We start from the raw sequence: 7,775 nt of genomic DNA on the forward strand, positions 1-7,775 counted from the left end.
ACGAGCATGAAAATCTTTGGTAATGGTGTGTCACAACTTGAATCTTTGAGTACACAGTTGATCTTTGCATGAGTAATTTGAGTTTTGTTATATATAATCATGATTTAGTCTTGTGTAGCACTATTTGAGACATCCTATTTGAACTGCTGAACTTGAGTTTTACTTGAGGACAAGCAAAATTTTAAGTTGGGGGTGTTGATGAGTCCACAAATTGGACTCATTTAGAGATTTATTTTAATAGAAATAGTGTCCTCAAATGCTTATTTATTCTAAATATCTGATGAAAATACTTAAGTTTCAGGTATTTGAAGTTTTAGTGGAAGCATGGACACTTAGGCGCAAAAAGGAACAAAAAGGCTGAAAAGAACGAAGAAGTTGAAGCCTAAGCATCGCCAAGCATGCTTGGCGATTCGCCGAAGGGATGCACTCCGCCCTTTGCTCCAGTACGCGAAGCCCTGAAGGAGCAGGATCAAAAAGGCGATGAAAAGAGCAGTTGGCGTTTCGCTGAATAGTTTCGCGAAGCAGTACTATGTCTCCCAATGACACAGAGCACGACGATGCTAAAGGCTAGTGCAAGAAGGAGATGCACTACACCAAATGGCGAATCCCCGAGTTAATCGGCGATTCCGACTAACCTCACCGAGCGATCTGCCAACACTATTTTATGAAGTCTATAAATACCAAACTCTTTATTAATTTTATGGGAGTCGAACCATTATTATAATTTACACAATAGAATAGTACTTTTTAGAATATTTTCTCTCAAGTTTGGAGAAGGTTTTTTTTGGGAGACTTAAAGAAAGAATGATTTCTTCTTCCCCAAGTTGGAAGTGGATCTTCTCCATTCTTCTTCCTTTGCTTAAATCAAGGTTTAATTCTTTATACCCATTTGATTTCAGTATCATTTTAGGTGTATTTTGTTATTTCTTGATGTGTGGCTAAAAATCCTCATTCTTGGGGTGTGATTTAGCAAATATATGTTGATATTATTGTTGGGTCCTGCTTGCTGATAGGTTAGATGTATTTTAATGGTGATTTCACCAAGTGGTTGTGGTTTAATTTAATGGGTTTGTAGATTCAAATACAAAACCACCCATCTGTTTTCGGCTTGCCCGAGAAGGAGATCGCGAAACAAAGACTGCTAGACTGATGTCCTAAGGAGTGGGTCGACATGAGGTTCAGCCCAAGAGGGTGAGCCCTAGTCCCATATCCTAACACTCAACTCGAGAGAGTGAGTGGGGTAAGACGTAGGCTGGCCTTCATACGGCAAATGGGTGTCCGAGAGGAATGCATTTGAAACCGGGTAAGTTGCCCAAGAGGGACCTTATTTCCATCTAAAGCTTAGCCTAGTCACTATTATCTTGAAAATTTCCTATCGAAAGCATGTACCCAACGATTTATCTCAACTTGTATTGCGGTCACACCCCAAGAACTTTTTTCCATACTTGATTTTCTTGTTATTTTTGTTGTTTTTACTACCTGCGACAAAACCCCCAATTGATATTTGACACTTTTGTGTCACCCCCTTTAATTTACTATGTTTTTACTCGTTAATGTCTTTAGCTACAACTAGTTAGAACTAAATTTTATTTTTCTATTACTTCTCAAAACCACTCCATTGGGACACGACCCCAACCTTTAGTTGGGTTGTTATATTATCGACGATCGTAGACACTCGTACCGTAGGTTAGTGTCATTGAAATTGATGCTTATCGTGACCAACGACACTAACATACAGTACGAGTGTCTACGATCGTCGATAATATAGTAACCCAACTAAGGGTTGGAGTCGTGTCCCAAGGGAGTGGTTTTGAGAAATAATAGAAAAATAAAATTTAGTTCTAATTAGTCGTAGCTAAAGACATTAACGAGTAAAAACATAGTAAATTAAAGGGGGTGACACAAAAGTGTCAAATATCAAATGGGGTTTTGTCACAGGTAAGCTAAAAACAACAAAATTTAAAGGGAGAGCAAGTATGGGGAGAAGTTCTTGGGGTGTGACCGCAATACAAGTTGAGATAAATCGTTGGGTACATGCTTTCGATAGGAAATTTGCAAGATAATAGTGACTAGGCTAAGCTTTAGATGGAAATAAGTTCCCTCTCGGGCAACTTACCCCGTTTCAAATGCGTTCTTCTCGGACACCCATTTGCCGCATGAAGGCCAGCCTATGTCTTACCCCACTCACTCTTTCTAGCTGAGTGTTAGGATATGGGACTAAGGCTCACCCTCTCTGGCTAAACCTCATGTTGACCCACTCCTTAGGCCATCAGTCTAGCGGTTTTGGTTTTGCAACCTCCCTCTCGGGAAAGCCGAAATCACATGGGTGGTTTTGTATTTGCAACTACAAAACCCATTAAATTAAAGCACAACCACTAGGTGAAATCACCATTCAAATACATCTACCTATCAGCAAGCAAGACCCAATAATAATATCAACACATATTTGCTAAATCACACCCCAAGAATGGGAGATTTTAGCCACACATCAAGAAATAACAAAATACACCTAAAATGATATTAAAATCAAATGGGTATAAGGAATTAAACCTTGATTTAAGCAAAGGAAGAAGAATGGAGAAGACCCACTTCTAACTTAGGGAAGATGAAATCCTTCTTTCTTCAAGTCTCCCAAAAAAAACCTTCTCCAAACTTGAGAGAAAATATTCCAAAAAGTACTATTCTATTGTGTAAATTATAATAATGGTTCGAGTCCCTTAAAATTAATAAAGAGTTTGGTACTTATAGACTTCAGAAAATAGTGTTGGCGGATCGCTCGGCGAGGTTAGTCGGAATCACCGATTAACTTGGCGATTCGCCGATTAACTCGGTGATTCGCTGTTTGGTGTAGTTCATCGCCTTCTTGCACTAACCTTTAGCATCGTCGTGCTCTGTGTCATTGGGAGACATAGTACTGCTTCGCGGAATTTTTCGGTGAAACGTCGACTGCTCCTTTCATCACCTTTTTTATCCTGCTCCTTCAAGGCTTCGCATACTGGAACAAAAGGCAGAGTGCATCCTTTCGGCGAATCGCCAAGTGCTTGGCGATGCTCAAGCTTCAGCTTCTTCGTTCTTTTCAGCCTTTTTGTTCCTTTTTGCACCTAAATGTCTATGCTTCCACCAAAACATCAAATACCTGAAACTTAAGTATTTTCATCAGATATTTAGAATAAATAAGCATTTGAGGACACTATTTCTATTAAAATAAATCCCTAAATGAGTCCAATTTTTGGACTCATCAACACCCCAAACTTAAACTTTTGTTTGTCCTCAAGTAAACTCAAGTTCAGCAGTTCAGATAAGATGTCTCAAATAGTGCTACACAAGACGAAATCATGAATATACACAACAAAACTCAAATTACTCATGCAAAGATCAATTGTGTACTCAAAGATTCAAGTTGTGACACCATTACCAAAGATTCTCATGCTCGCAATACTTGCTACTTGTGCAAGTTCAAGCTCAACAAAAAGTATTTAAATGCCCTCACATAAAGACTGATTCCTTATTCACACAAAGAGGTTAATCAATTAAAAATCAGGAATCAGGTGCAACGCTCATACTCAAAAAGAGGAACACAATGCATGTTTTCACCCATAGGCTTGCCCTAATTTTCCAATCGATCTTCTGTTCGGCTCACTCAAGATGAAAAAGGTATTTCTAAGGCTTGTAATGGGGATGAGTGTAAAGGTATGGTCATTTAGGCTCAGTGACTTTTCCCTCGTAAGATGTGGTAGTCTCAAGGCATTCCCTTCTTTTTCTTTATCAATTATTTTTCTAGTGCTTCTAAGTCATATTTTAATTCACCTCCATGGATTGCTTGGAAACCCGATTTCTTTTGTACTTTATTCCACAAAAAAAAAATCTTTTTTTTTGTGAAGGGTTTCCATTGTTCTGCAACACCATGGGTTAAGGGGGACTTTTTTTGTACTTCTTGACTTCTCCTTTTCCTTTTCACCACACCCCCAATTTAGGCTTTTGGCCTAAGTTGGCTATTTGCTAAACCACAAATCAAGAGGAATATAGGTAGTGGGTCAAGTAAGGTCTAGGGTGCATTAAGGTTCTTCCAAAGAAAGGTAAGGCTCAAAGGGTGTTCAAGAGAGTTTCACATGCTCACGGGTAGGCCACAAAAGAGATATATGTCAAATTTGGCTCACACTCTTTAAAGTTGCCTAAGATCATTTCAAGAGCACACCTTACTAAATCAATCAGACTAACAGGGAAAATTCTAGGTTTATTCATTCAAGGTTCAAAGTAAGCTTATCACACAAGGCATCGTCACTTAAGTCAAACAAGACTACACATTTTCGCTAGTGTGCAACAGTCATTACAAGAGAATCAATTCGATAAATGGCTAATCACAACGAAATGCAAAGATTTCACATATTGTCTATGCAACTTCATTTGGCCTCATCGTAGTCGTACACTCATGTTCGTTCAATTGAGAGCACTATTTAAGTCATTGGTATTGAATGAAACTGAGACTTAAATTTGTATGAGAACAACCACTTTCAACACAAGCCGTGGCAAAAAATTTTGAAAAATCATAATAATTTTTTGAAAGGGTAAAAATTTGCAATCAATTAAAATCAGGAAGAAGCCATAAGCTTGAGCAATCGCGAAAACAATATAAAGCACCATGTTAAACAGACAACCCAAATATATACAAAAAACATAAATATCCATAGCAAGCAAATAAAGGTGAGCCTCACCCCACCACAATAAAAAAAAATATTTGTCCACAAATATATAACAATAATCCAGAGGTTAAATTAAAGAAAGACAGAGATAGGGCTAGAGAATAATCCTGGTTAGGCAGCTGGTTCGAGTTGGAGTCCTTCAACAAATGTCTCGTAAAGCAAAAGGTATGTTGGGGACATTTGGTGCATTGTAGAGTGATTCATCAAGCTCTGTACAGGATTTCTTAACATTCCATTGCGCCTATCTTCAACCCACGCTCTCGAGTGATTAATCAGCTACCTTTTTGTGTATTGACCTGTAGCTTATCCATTTCGTCCACATTTGGTGACAACGCCTTGACTTCTGAGTGATTCGGCGCTTCGCCAAACAAATTTTTACAGAACTTCTCAGCAACTGTGGATTGTTCAAACAGCGGTGACCATCGGAGTCAACGATCAGGTGGGATAATCACCGAAACCTTCCTGAGCTTGCCGAGTTTTACAGCCTCCAGGCTCAAAGGGTGCCTTGAGTCGAATGGCGAAATAGCATTGATCACCGGCGTCTTCAGCGACTCGCCAACGGGGTCTGATGCTCACCATTCTGCACCACTTTGATACCTACCACACTTCAATCTGTAAAACTAAGACACTACTAGTTTACTAGTACGCAAATATAAGATAATATGGGGTTTTGGGTTGCCTCCCAAACAGTGCCTGAGTTAACGTCGCGGCACGACATAATTCAAAGACTACTCTTCGTCCTCGGAATTACCCATGGTGTAATTAGGTGAATCTTCGGCGAACGGAGGATAGTGATCCGTCATCAAATGGGTTATTTGAGCATCCTGCAGCTGAATGGTCATGGAGTTCGAAGTAGTTACTTTGTTTAGCATATCAATGTTTTCCTTCATGTCATTAAGTTTCTTGTCATGCTCGTCAAGTTTTTGTTGGATGAGTGAAGAGGTATCGTCACTTTGCACACCCTCATGGCTCTTTCTCTATTATGCTCTCGAAGGGAGAAGTTCTTTTCCTTTTCCCTGGCTTGCTCTTCCAATCCCATCACCCGTTTGGATAGAACATCTACTTATGCCACCAGTTTATTCCATTCATATTTCTTTTGGGCTTCTTTGTTGGTTTCAACCATTTTATCAAGTAGTGTTGCAACGACTTCATAGGGTTGGTTTAGCATTCAGCCTTCGAAAAGGTGCCCAGCTATGCTTCTATTTTCCGGTTCGAGACCCTGATAAAAGCAATCCAGCAGTGTTTTATCGGGCATTCCATAAGATGGGCACGTCTGCAAAATTGCTTTGAATCTCAGCCACAATTTCGAAATTGTCTCCTCCCCTGCCTGTTTGAACGTCAGTAGGTTATCCCTGAGGTTCAATAGCTTCAGGAGAGGATGATCTGTGTGATATCCACAGTGCTCATCCATTTTTGTTTCTTTGTGTTGGTCTTCAGCCAAGCAAAACAAAACTACAACTAAGATTAGTAAAACTAAAACTAAGAAAAACAAGAATTCTACTAGTCTAAAAATTCTCAAATAACACCACTCCTCAGCAGCGGCGCCATTTTGATTAACACTCAGATTACACCACTTCCAATTCTAGATGTAGACAATCGTTATCTAGTATAAAATCCAATGAAGAGTTGGGGTCGAACCCACAGGGAGTGGTACAATGTTTGAATTTAATTACGAAGTGCAAATGTGGTCTAAACAGTTATAGGAATATAAATTATCAAAAACATACAAACAAGTCTAAGTGGCTGACAACGAATGTCAGATGGGGGGTTTGGATTTGCAATTAACAGCTAAAATAAATACGAAAATAGGGGAAACAACGAGGAATTCTCGGGATGTGATCAATTATAGCCAATTTCGCTATATGGGTAATTGAAATTACTAATGAATTGTTGAAATCTCAGTGGGTAGGCTAGACTATAAGTGCAATAGTTTTCCCTCAAACAACTACTACGATTCAAGTGAGTTCTCTCGAACCTCAACAAGCTTATCAATATAAACAACCCAAAACCTTGATACACCTACTCTTTCGAGCTAGATAGGTAGCATCGAGTTTAGGATTCACGCTCTCGAGTTGAACTCATATCAACCCAACAACTACAATCATTAATCAAAAGCTTTGGTTCTAAAACCTCTTTCTTTAGCAATCCCAGAACTCTAAACTAGAATTACATTTGCAACTACAATTCATAGATTAAAACACAGCTAATGATTAAACCCACTTCAACTAAGCATTTAAATCAGTAAAAAATAATACTCATAAGCTAATTCAACCCAATAATCACATGATCACACCCCAAGAATTGGGGTTTTAGCTAAACATCATAAAAAGATAAAAACAATTACCAACTAGATTAACCATCAGCTGTGTAAAAGTCTCCAAGCCTTTACAATGCTCCAAATTAATTAAGTTCAAAAACCCACTTGCAAATCCTCAAAGTTAAGCTTATTAATCCTCAAAGTCTACGATGGAAACTCAAAAACTAAGAGAAAACTCTAACTTTCAAATTTGGAGATCAAAACTCTCGGTCTCTGCATTTAAAATTTCAATTTATAGTTGTCCAATTTTTTGCCTGAAAGGCCATTGGGCGAAATAAGTCACGTCTCACCAAACAGGTCGGTGATCCGCCCTTTGTTCCCTTCCATCGCCAATTTGCATTGGCCATCAGTCCTCCATGTCCAGTAACTTTGGGCGATCAAGGTTGTCATCGTGGAGTCATTCGGCAATTCACCGAATGCCCATTCATGTCGCCAAGTTGGTTCTTCCCCAGGGCTGGCACGCTGGAACTTTGAGCGAGCTAAAGAACCACTCGGCGGTTTGCCGAGTGGTCTTAGTGATCATCAAGATCACGTTTCTTCACTTCTTCAGCTTGTTAGTTCCTTTTTGCCCAGTAGTGTCCTTCCTTTGCTCCTTAGCCTTCATAGTTGCAAATCAACACTTTAACATCAGTTTAGAGCATAAAATAGGCATTTTAGGACACTTATACTATAAAGACAAAGCCCTAAATGAGTCGATATCTCGAACTCATCACACACCTAAGTGGAACTGGACTTGTTCATGCCATTCAGATAAGTTC

Source organism: Solanum verrucosum, unplaced genomic scaffold, assembly GCF_900185275.1.
Source record: "Solanum verrucosum unplaced genomic scaffold, falcon-dt-bn FXZP01000878.1, whole genome shotgun sequence".
In the NCBI taxonomy this organism is placed as follows: domain Eukaryota; kingdom Viridiplantae; phylum Streptophyta; class Magnoliopsida; order Solanales; family Solanaceae; genus Solanum; species Solanum verrucosum.